This window comes from Esox lucius, chromosome 1, assembly GCF_011004845.1.
Source record: "Esox lucius isolate fEsoLuc1 chromosome 1, fEsoLuc1.pri, whole genome shotgun sequence".
In the NCBI taxonomy this organism is placed as follows: domain Eukaryota; kingdom Metazoa; phylum Chordata; class Actinopteri; order Esociformes; family Esocidae; genus Esox; species Esox lucius.
Window position 1 is genome coordinate 32850697 of NC_047569.1, and position 12531 is coordinate 32863227.

Here is a 12531-nt window from a genome sequence, read left to right on the forward strand (position 1 = left end):
AGAGAGAGAACGAGAGAGAGAGAAAGAGTCCCTGACAATAGGATATAATGAAATGAAGAAAAAAAACTGTACAGAGAAAACAACAGATAAACTGCCAACCCACAGACAAGCAGAACAGTAATATCTCTCCGCATTTCCCCTCTGTGAGTAGTAAAAACAAAAGGCACATTCATTATGAAACACCACACATTGACTAGTGTTCTGAATCACTCCAACTCTGACGTATAACATTCACCCAATCACCTTGATCTCAATCACACATCAAACGGGTACAGATATGTACAGCTGTTGGAGGGGTGGTTGAACGGCCTATGTGATTTGTTATATTAACACTAGTTCACAACTGAACAGGCCAGGACTGATAATGCAGAAACAATTAGTGTCACAGACCAGACAAACTGACAACACTGACAATTCATGTTGTCATGTGTCGATTCATATGGGATAGGTGTGAAAACCAATCCGAGAGACACTGGATTCACGTTTATCACTGCGATCCTCAACCAGAGGCCTACAAACTGGTGACAAGACATCCTACTGTCAAGGTAAATCGATACCATCCGTCTATAACAGAGAGAAAACCAATTTATAGATGAAGCCAGGGCCTAAGGTTTCTAGACTGGACAGGTAAGGTGGTCCACAGGAAACTCAGATGGAGGGTAAAGTTACAGTGGGGTGAACAAGTATTTGATACACTGCCGATTTTGCAGGTTTTTCTACTTACAAAGCATGTAGAGGTCTTCAACTGTAAGAGACGGAATCTAAAACAAAAATACAGGAAATTGTATGATTTTGTAAATAATTAATTAGCATTTTATTGCATGACGTAAGTATTTGATCACCTACCAACCAGTAAGAATTCCGTCTCTCACAGACCTGTTAAGTTTTTCTTTAAGAAGCCCTCCTGTTCTCCGCTCATTACCTGTATTAACTGCACCTGTTTCCTGTATAAAAGACACATGTCCACACACTCAATCAATCAGACTCCAACCTCTCCACAATGGCCAAGACCAGAGAGCTGTGTAAGGACATTAGGGATAAATTGTAGACCTGCACAAGGCTGGGATGGGCTACAGGACAATAGGCAAGCAGTTTGGTGAGAAGGCAACAACTGTTGGCGCAATTACTAGAAAATGGAAGAAGTTCAAGATGACGGTCAGTCTCCCTCGGTCTGGGGCTCCATGCAAGATCTCACCTCGTGGGGCATCAATGATCATGAGGAAGGTGAGGGATCAGCCCAGAACTACACAGCAGAACCTGGTCAATGACCTGAAGAGAGCTGGGACCACAGTCTCAAAGAAAACCATTAGTAACACACTACGCCGTCATGGATTAAAATCCTGCAGGCAAGGTCCCCTTGCTCAAGCCAGCGCATGTCCAGGCCCGTCTGAAGTTTGCCAATGACCATCTGGATGATCCAGAGAAGGAATGGGAGAAGGCCATGTAGTCTGATGAGACAAAAATAAACTCCACTCTCTGTGTTTGGAGGAAGAAGGATGAGTACAAACCCCCAAGAACATAATCTCAAACATCCTGGAGTGGCCTAGCCAGTCTCCAGACTTGAACCCAATAGAAAATCTTTGGAGGGAGCCGAAAGTCCGTAATGCCCAGCGACAGCCCCGAAACCTGAAGGATCTGGAGAAGGTCTATATGGAGGAGTGGGCCAAAATCCTGTATGTGCAAACCTGGTCAAGAACTACAGGAAAAGTATGATCTCTGTAATTGCAAACAAAGGTTTCTGTACCAAATATTAAGTTCTGCTTTTCTGATGTATCAAATACTTATGTCATGCAATAAAAAGCTAATAAATTACTTAAAAATCATACAATGTGATTTTCTGGATTTTTGTTTTAGATTCCATCACTCACAGTTGAAGAGTACGTAAGATATAAATTACAGACTTCTACACGCTTTGTAAGTGGGAAAACCTGCCAAATCGTCAGTGTATGAAATACTTGTTCTCCCCACTGTACTCCTCAACAATGACTAAAAATAACACTGTTGTGGTATAGAACTACAAATATGATGCAATTCACTGCTGAGTTACAGAGAACAGAGATGAGTCATGACAGAATGGTGAAGTAAATGCAAACATGGTTACGGACACCAGACTGCCTTCTAAAGAACCCACAATTACAAACCCATTACACACTGAGTAACCATGTGACCACTGATCTGTCAAGGAAGACCATGCTTTCGAGCAATTACGGCACTGTAACCAAATGCATGCATTTTAAACCAATCAGTGATGAAGCACTCGTAACTGCATATGTTCTGGAGGGTTTTTTTTGTACGGTCTGTGAGTGTGAGAGTAGTTGAGTATATGAACAGCTGTACACACACTGACACACTCATGGCCTCAGGAACATGTTTTTCGCCAGGGCGTGCTGTGGATTTGAATGGATATCGAGACGCAAGCCCATCGACCATAACTGGCTTGTGGGGGGGCTTCAGTACCTCCAGCACTCCTACTTCCCATGGCTATGCACACACTGGTGCTAAAAGCCTTATTTAAAGGACAACATAGACAAAAACACACCTACACACTGACATACCCACACACTGACACACAACTCGCATTTACTACCACACGCCAAACACAACCCCATCTGCTGTCCTCACCTTTCTACACATCTTACCTCGCTTGTAGGCTACTTGCCCTCTAAGTGGTTGGTAAAAAAAAAAAGTTACAGATCACAAGACAGTTTTACAAAACATTGCTATTCCAACAGTAGGTGCATTGGCTAAGTAGGCTTCTGTTGTCGCCCTCTGCCCTCTGGTGGACAAACATGTAACTATAGCAGGATTATACGGGAAACCTGGGGCCATATTCACAAAACGTCTTACAAGTAGCTCATAGCTTGCTGATTTATTTGTAATTCTGAAAAATAGACGTGTCAGTACTACATTTTTGGTCTCAGAGTATTTCACAAATCGTTTTAGCGCTAAAACCAGCTCCTAAATCTGGGAAAATGTTGGGGTAAAGAGGACTCCTAAGTCAAGACCAAATCACAAACAATCCTAAAAGGGCTGCAGCCGGGAATCCGCCTCGTAAACAGGTCGACGTTTTAGAAACATTTAATGATACTGAGCTTTTAACAAGGTATCACCTTAATCGTGAATCGGGTATTATGATCATAAGAATAGCTAGTCAGGGATGCTGTCATGAAACCAACAAACAGAAACAATCAAATAACATTGGAGATCAGGTTTGAGACAACTCTACGCTACTTGGCCAGCTATGCAGCGCATAGTATTTCTCAGTCATCTGTCAGTAGAATATTACATCAAACAATAACTGCCAGTGGCATCGTTAGGGCCCAGATTTCTTATGAATAGGCCCCGGATCTCAAATTGACCAAAAAAAGATTATTAAAAAAATAAAAAGCCCCTGATCTATTCATCTATAATTCTGAAAATACGCTAACATGACACATTCTTCTGCAGTATTGCTATGATGAATACACTGACAGTGTTGGCAGCTTAAGAAACAAATTCCAGCCCAATGACAAAATGCTTGAAAACTAGCCCAGCTTTTGTTGGGGCACAATATTGATATTGAATATTTTCACCCGCGACATTGTTTGACAAGTAGCCCACTTTGCAAGAAAACCGCGGATATGGCAACCCTGCTGACAGAGACCCCTCCCCTATCAGCCATTCGCTGTGGGCATAGTAACGGGGTTCAACCCGCCCTTTCTCTTAAGATCTCTCCCCATTCCGTAGTATAAGTTGTTCTTAGCAGCTTTGTGAATAGGTTTTAAGAGGTAACTCTTAGCCAGGAACCTTTACTGCGGTCTAGAAATCATCCTAGTGGTAAGATAAAATGTTGTGTGAATTCGGCTCCTGAGAATTGTTTTTTTATTTTTTATTAAACCATTTATTTTCTCCAAATTTTGTGATGTCTAAAATCGTGACTACGGCCTTGTCACATTCCAGCAGGCTTGGGAGAGTCAAAGGTCGGGAAGTGTCCTCTGAAACAAGTAGGGCCTTAGATCAAATGTAGGTTTCACAGTGATGTAGTGTCTTTGACTGAACACAGGTTTCACTGCAATGTAGTGTCTTTGACTGAACACAGGTTTCACTGTGATGCAGTGTCTTTGACTGAACATAGGTTTCACTGTGATGCAGTGTCTTTGACTGAACACAGGTTTCACTGTAATGTAGTGTCTTTGACTGAACACAGGTTTCACTGTAATGCAGTGTCTTAGACTGCAGTGCACCTCATTATGCCAACTATTTATCCCACTAGTAACATACATTATACTTACTTGTACATTTTCTACCCTCCTCTATTTGCCTTAATTGCACATTTAGTTTTGTCATTTGTATTGCATTTGCCGTCAATGCACATCTATACATTCCACTTGTAATATATATACATACTTAATACTTGTAAATGCTCATACATTTTCTGCCGTCTTCTATTTGAACTTCTGGTTAGATGTTAACTGCATTTCGTTGTACTGTACTTGTACCTGTTCAATGACAATTAATCTCAGAAGGTCCCAGAAAAATATGATGTTACTTAATTCAATTACAATCCTTCTATCCAACACTGACTCTCCAAAAAGGAATGAGATAAAACACCTTTATCATGATATGGACATATTGATAAAAAAGTAAAGGCTTTTTTGTAGTGACCCAAAACAGCTTATTGCCATAAGCGTAAACGTATCCCAGCACCCAAACACCAAACCCATTATCCTAGCATTGGACTGACTGTGCTCGGCCAGCTGAGCTACAGGGGACCCCTCTAAAGCAGTACCCTGATTAAAAAACAGGTTCTGATTCAAATTTGTCCTTACTGTTATTATAAATAGGTTTTACATTCAGACGTTCTTTAAAGTGCTGAGTGGAGTGCACACCACCAGGGGGAGTAAGACCAACAGTACGTTGTGTTTTATTAAAACATTTTACCAAGGTTGTTTCTGTTTCAATGTATTATGTAGAATAAACACGGTTGTCTTGCAGGTAGATAAAGGTATCACGTCAGCTCTATAATATAGTGTTTCTAAAAGAGCAGTCCTCAGTACATGTGAACCAAAAGCAGCAGATCACAGTCACTGAATCACCCTCGGCCTCTATTGAAGACAGGTACATGTAACCTTCCGCAAAGTGGAACATAGCCCAGTTAAATGAAGCATGTGCTCAATTTAAAAACACTGCCAAACATAACACAGAAGCATACACCCGCACGTCCGTCCACACGTATAAACCCATACACACGCACACACACACGTGCGTGTCTGCAGGTGGCTGGTGACATCCTAACTGGGGAAGACTTATTGCCACTGCTGTACATGTGGTCCAAGCAGACAAGGTTCCCAGGATCCTATGCAGGACGAATGGTATTTTCCGATTGAGTCGGGGCCTGAGATAGTGACCTCACATGCTTCGTCAACATCAAGGCTCCGTGTGTGTGTGAGAACGAGTGTGAGTAAATGAAGGGTGATAACTGTATGTTTGTGTTTGTGTCTGTGTGTGTGTGTGTGTGTGAGAGAGAGAAGGTGAAGGATGATAACTGTGTGTGTGTGTGTGTCTATCAGAACCTTGTTCCAATCACAAACAGATCCAGGGACACGTAATACACACACATGTATGGACACACGTACACACACAAAAACACACCTACATGCCCAAAAAGTCACACACTCACGCTTTTACACAAAGGTGCACCAATTACTTTAGTTATTTATGATTGAATTATTCAACAACATACATTTGTAGTCATATAGAATCAAATCAACACAAGGACAACAGCAGCCAGCTGACTCAAAACACAGCAAACCGGTCACCGACAGCTCATGAAAAAACATTCTTTACAGTGGGGAAGAAATCGCAGCCTGGCAACAGCCAATAATGTCAGGCTTGGCCGAACCATTCCTGCCATGCTGCAACCTTGTAACAACATTACTGAACAGTTTAAGGTCATGTTGAGGGCACTGCACGGGACAACCGTCCATCTGCGGTTCTCACTGGACCATGTGAATGGCATCTGAAACAGCTTGTGCTCTCAAAGGCATCCTGAAGATCCACAATGAGTACCAACACCTACTTCAGAACACGTAAAGCGCAAATTATTAAGCTTTCTCCATTACAGACAGCGAGTTTTCAGGCCCTTTTTCCAGTGACATAATACTGCGTGTGTATAATGCAGTGCGATTATAGGAAACGTGTCCTATATTCAGTAGAGGCTACGTAGTGTCTTTGAGTCTTATTCTGGGACGGTGGTAAACTCTGCACTTTAATGAAGACAGATGGTTAGTCTATCTTATCTGATGAGCTGACACATGATCCATTTCGGTACTTTTAACAGATGCTAACATGCTATTTTTGGTAAGGCTGTACACTTGATCCTGAGAATCCCCCTTCCAACGCCACCTCATTCTCTAACTCATCCACCCACCTCTTCATTTTCTCTGTCTCTCTCTCTCTCTCTCTCTCTCTCTCTCTCTGTGAAAGCGGTGCCTGGTTTCTACCTTTTCTCTCTCCGTAGTAGTCATCCACCTGGCGTTATCCAAACGTTTGCATTCTAACATCACCATGTGTCTGGGTCTGCCCACGGCCCCCAGTAGGGTCGAGAGACACTTGTAAACCCCTACACTGACTCCATCCTACTGACAGGAGGTGGCCCGTGTCTGTCAGCATATTTATCAGGCTGTGAAACGCGTGATTGGGAGAAAAACTAACTGCGGACATAGAAATGCTAAATGTAGAATGGTATGGAATTAAAATGTCACAAGAGTTCAAGTTCATGCCATAAGAAGTAGAGAACGTCAGGCTATTTATGAACATACATCGAGTTCCCTTAACTCTTTGTTATCCTCTGAGCTTGTTGTTTCTGCTTTATGACACAGACAGATAAGATATAGGGAGGGAGGAGAGACAGACAGTTAGATACACAGACAGATGAAGGGGGAGGCAGGAGAGACAGACAGTTAGATACACAGACAGAGGAAGGGGGAGGCAGGAGAGACAGACAGTTAGATACACAGACAGATGAAGGGGGAGGGAGGAGAGACAGACAGTTAGATACACAGACAGATGAAGGGGGAGGGAGGAGAGACAGACAGTTAGATACACAGACCGATGAAGGGGGAGGGAAGAGAGACAGACAGTTAGATACACAGACCGATGAAGGGGGAGGGAGGAGAGACAGACAGTTAGATACACAGACAGATGAAGGGGGAGGGAGGAGAGACAGACAGTTAGATACACAGACCGATGAAGGGGGAGGGAGGAGAGACAGACACAGGGGGATTGATGAAGTGGGAGAGAGAGACAGGGAGAGGGAGGGTGGGAATGAGAGAGGGAGGTATACGTGCGAAGCGGCACTCCTCAGTGATTTGCATGCTGGGGGATTCCAGTGCAGCTGCCTAGAAAGACCTGACCTTGGCAACGACCTGACCTTGGTTACGACCTTTTTATCTCCTTCTAGGAAAAGTTGCAAATATACATGTCATCCAGTGGGCAAACAAATGAACAATTAAAAATGCTGTAACACGTCTTACTCTTAGTCCTGGCATATTTATTTGATTGCGTTTTCTTTTTGAGTTATGTAGCAAGTTCTAACAGTAAATTATTTTGTGGGTTATTGCAATTTGTTAACATACTACTGTACTGTGTTGCCAGTGTTTGGAATGTCGCCAATCCTGCCATGTAACAGTTGGTTTGCCGGAGGGAACACTAAGCTGTATGAATAATTATTTTGGGGTGCCTTCCCTTGAGTTTCCGTTTAATGCTGTATATACACATTTTTCCCTTACCTTCCTCATTTGAAAAAAGTTTTGGAGTCAGAGAGGGTTTTAAAAACCATAGTTCAAAAGTCTGTGTGTGTGTGGGTTAAGTAAGGGTTTCAAAATGCAATCTGTTGTTCGTTGCATGACAATAGTTACAAAAAAAGCTATGTTTTACACCAACTGAGTAATTTGTAATTTCGTTTTTGGAGTACTTTACCTTTAAGAGGAATTAAAGCAAAAACCAATGATGCATGAACACATTAGATGTGTCATTTGAATGGCAGAACAGACTTAGAGCTGCACCTTTTTTCAGTGAAACTTAATGTCATTAAGGAAAACAAAAGGTGTCAGAGCTGAACGCCCTCCTCCTACTATTGCCATATGTCTGCTGAAACAATAATAAGATGGGCTTTAAAACATGGCCTGACATGTGTACACTACCATAGAATCAACCGTAGTTCCTCTGTTGAGGACACCTGCTTCTGCACCAAAGGCCGCAACATGTTCATTGTTGAGAGCATCAACAACCCCGTCTGGCCACACAATTGAATCTGCCTTGTCAACTCACCCGATAGCAGCATTACTGCCCCTGTCCCCTGATGACTTCCCCGGGGGAGCGGTAACAACAGAACCCTTACAAATCAGCTGGGCTCAACGATCTGTGGGTGACAAACTCAACACCAGCTGTTATAGGCCTGTCTCAATCTTGTCCTGTCTGTCTAAAGTTTTTGAATGTCTGGTCAGCAAACAGTTACCCTTCCATTTTGAGTCCCACAGTGTTCTCTCTGTGGTTCAGTCAGGCTTCAGAGCTGGCCATGGACGTACTTTTGACTGTGTTAATCATTGCATCCTAATAGACCTTCCCAAACCTAGGGATATCAGAAGACTGTCTAGACTAATTTGAAAAACATTTATTTGGCTGTGGCAGGAAGAGTGAACAAACAAACAGCCGGGCAGGTAGAGTGAACAAACAAACGGCCAGACAGGTAGAGTGAACAAGCGAGCGGCCGGGCAGGTAGAGTGAACAAGCGAGCGGCCGGGCAGGTAGAGTGAACAAGCGAGCGGCCAGACAGGTAGAGTGAACAAGCGAGCGGCCAGACAGGTAGAGTGAACAAGCGAGCGGCCAGACAGGTAGAGTGAGCAAGCGAGCGGCCAGACAGGTAGAGTGTAGAATGAAGGCTGTAGAATGAATGGTTACACAATATGACAGCCATTACGGTAGGATGAGACTAAACACAAGGCTGTAGAATGAATGGTTACACAATATGACAGCCATTACGGTAGGATGAGACCAAACACAAGGCTGTAGAATGAATGGTTACACAATATGACAGCTATTCGGTGGGATGAGACTAAACACAAGGCTGTAGAATGAATGGTTACACAATATGACAGCCATTACGGTAGGATGAGACTAAACACAAGGCTATAGAATGAATAGTTACACAATATGACAGCCATTACGGTAGGATGAGACTAAACACAAGGCTGTAGAATGAATGGTTACACAATATGACAGCTATTCGGTAGGATGAGACTAAACACAAGGCTGTAGAATGAATGGTTACACAATATGACAGCCATTACGGTAGGATGAGACTAAACACAAGGCTATAGAATGAATGGTTACACAATATGACAGCCATTACGGTAGGATGAGACTAAACACAAGGCTGTAGAATTAATGGTTACACAATATGACAGCCATTACAGTAGGATGAGACTAAACACAAGGCTGTAGAATGTATGGTAGACTGGACTTAATTCAAATAGAAAATAAAGAAAACACATGTTGTTTATCATTTCAAAAGCACACTTTCTAATTTATTTTGATCCCTGAAAGAGAACATGCTTAACCATGCACACCCTTCTTTATTGGGGTAGTGTGTGAAACATGGCTCTGGGTGAAAGGCCCTGGAAAGCTGCGGAAATCCCCTTCTGCCCTCACTGAGCGCTGCCAAGTAGAAGCCATGTACGAAACCTGCCTAACAGCCAGAATCAGGGCTGGGTTAAGAAATCCCAGCTACCACTCCCCCACCCAATATAGTGTATAAGCCCATCTCTTCTTTTCAAGGGCCCCCTATGGCCCTGCATTCAATCCATGACTGTCAGGGAGACAGCGACGCACTCATTCCGTTACCTACAATATGACACCATGGTTTGTTTGTTTTCCCCACTGATCCCTGTCTAGCCTGCAGGCTTACACTATCTGGCAGATCTGCCCTCCACCACACGCTCTGCCTATAGCTCTTTATATCTGTCCGTCCGTACCGCACACGTGCCTGCTCCTGTGTCTTTGTTGGTGTGGGAGGGTGGACAGTGAGAATGATGACCCATTCAGTCAATATGACGACTGCCCAGTCCTGTTGCCCTGGAAAGTGACACACGACAGCAGCAAGCACTCTGACATACATGCCATTTAAAGACACAGCAGCTACATTCTCTATGTTACTTTAGAGGACTGGCTTTATTTGTGCTCCTTCTGGGAAGTTCCACGTTGAACATTCAAAATTGCTAAATAACCTACCCGGGTCCACTATGAAGAACTCGAGCCAAGGCTCCTTTTTGAAGGCGCTCATGTTTCTCAGGAATCCATTACTTGTTTGGTAAACTCATTTGAGTTTCTTTCAGAACATGTTGGACATTCTGCACTTGTTGGAAGGCAAGGGCCTTTTTGGACAGCCACTGTGGGATTTTCATGCACTATCAATGGTTATCCCCTGGAGATCAGGTAACGCAGGAGACAAAACAGCGCCTACAGGTGCTGGTCATAAAATTAGAATATCATCAAAAAGTTGATTTATTTCAGTAATTCCATTCAAAAAGTGAAACTTGTATAATGTATACATTCATTCCACACAGACTGATATATTTCAAGTGTTTATTTCTTTTAATTTTGATGATTATAACTGACAACTAATGAAAACCCCAAATTCAGTATCTCAGAAAATTTGAATATTGTGAAATGGTTCAATATTGAAGACACCTGGTGCCACTCTAATCAGCTAATTAACCCAAAACACCTGCAAAGGCCTTTAAATGGTCTCTCAGTCTAGTTCTGTAGGCAACACAATTATGGGGAAGACTGCTGACTTGACAGCTGTCCAAAAGATGACCATTGACACCTTACACAAGGAGGGCAAGACAAAAAAGGTCATTGCTAAAGAGGCTGGCTGTTCACAGAGCTCTGTGTCCAAGCACATTAATAGAGAGGCGAAGGGAAGGAAAAGATGTGGTAGAAAAAAGTGTACAAGCAATAGGTATAACCGCACCCTGGAGAGGATTGTGGGAAAAAAAACCTTCAAAAATGTGGGGGAGATTCACAAAGAGTGGACTGCAGCTGGAGTCAGTGCTTCAAGAACCACCACGCACAGAGGTATGCAAGACATGGGTTTCAGCAGTCGCATTCCTTGTGTCAAGCCACTCTTGAACAAGACACAGCGTCAGAAGCGTCTCACCTGGGCTAAAGACAAAAAGGACCGGACTGCTGCTGAGTGGTCCAAAGTTATGTTCTCTGATAAAAGTAAATTTTGCATTTCCTTTGTAAATCAAGGTCCCAGAGTCTGGAGGAAGAGAAGAGGGGCACAGAATCCACGTTGCTTGAAGTCCAGTGTAAAGTTTCCACAGTCAGTGATGGTTTGGGGTGCCATGTCATCTGCTGATGTTGGTCCACTGTGTTTTCTGAGGTCCAAGGTCAACGCAGCCGTCTACCAGGAAGTTTTAGAGCACTTCATGCTTCCTGCTGCTGACCAACTTTATGGAGATGCAGATTTCATTTTCCAACAGGACTTGGCACCTGCACACAGTATCAAAGCTACAAGTACCTGGTTTAAGGACAATGGCCAACATTTCAACAAAAAAAAAGTTTTGTATTGGTCTTAAGTAATATTCAAATTTTTTGAGATACTGAATTGGGGATTTTCATTAGTTGTCAGTTATAATCATCACAATTAAAAGAAATAAACATTTGAAATATCAGTCTGTGTGTAATGAATTAATATAATATACAAGTTTCACTTTTAGAATGGAATTACTGAAATAAATCTACTTTTTGATGATATTCTAATTTTATTACCAGCACCTGTATATGGAAATATTTTTTTTTGTGTTGCTCAGGTGTTTACTTCATTTTGTCCTTTTGTGATAGATGGCTGAAATTGGTCTTGACATCAAAAAAGGGAGACAAGAACCTCAAGTGTGAGAAGCTGTTGAAACATATTGGGTTCACTTACTGCACTAAACAATGCTGCTGATTCAATTAATCATGCTTAATTACGAAAGCACAATTGTTAAAGAAAATGGGTTTCAAACTGCTTAACAAAAACGTATTATTTAATTGATGATTTAATTCTTTAAAGAAAATAAATAGATACCTGCGGTCCAAAAATATTACAAAGTTAATCCGAGCCTGGTAAAAGATGGGGATTTCCCTGCTGAACTTGCATTTTAAGTCAGGCAGACAAGCCTAGGCATTTACGTGAATACGTCAAGGTAACGCCCCTGTTCATGGGCCCACTGGATGGAAGATCTTTTTGGTGCAATTGACACGGAGTTTCTTTAGGGTTGGTAGTTGTAAAAGATTGTTCATGTTAGGCACTGTTACTACTGCTGATAACAAATTGTTGGCATCTGGTCAATTCCAAAGCTGTGTGCTTCAGAAACAGGGTTAATGTACATAAATGTTTACATTGATTACATACAAAGCCTTTTTTTAATGTATTTAATGGTTGAGATTTGAATGCCATAGTATATAGTTTCGTATTGTGTTGATTAATTATTTTAATAAAAA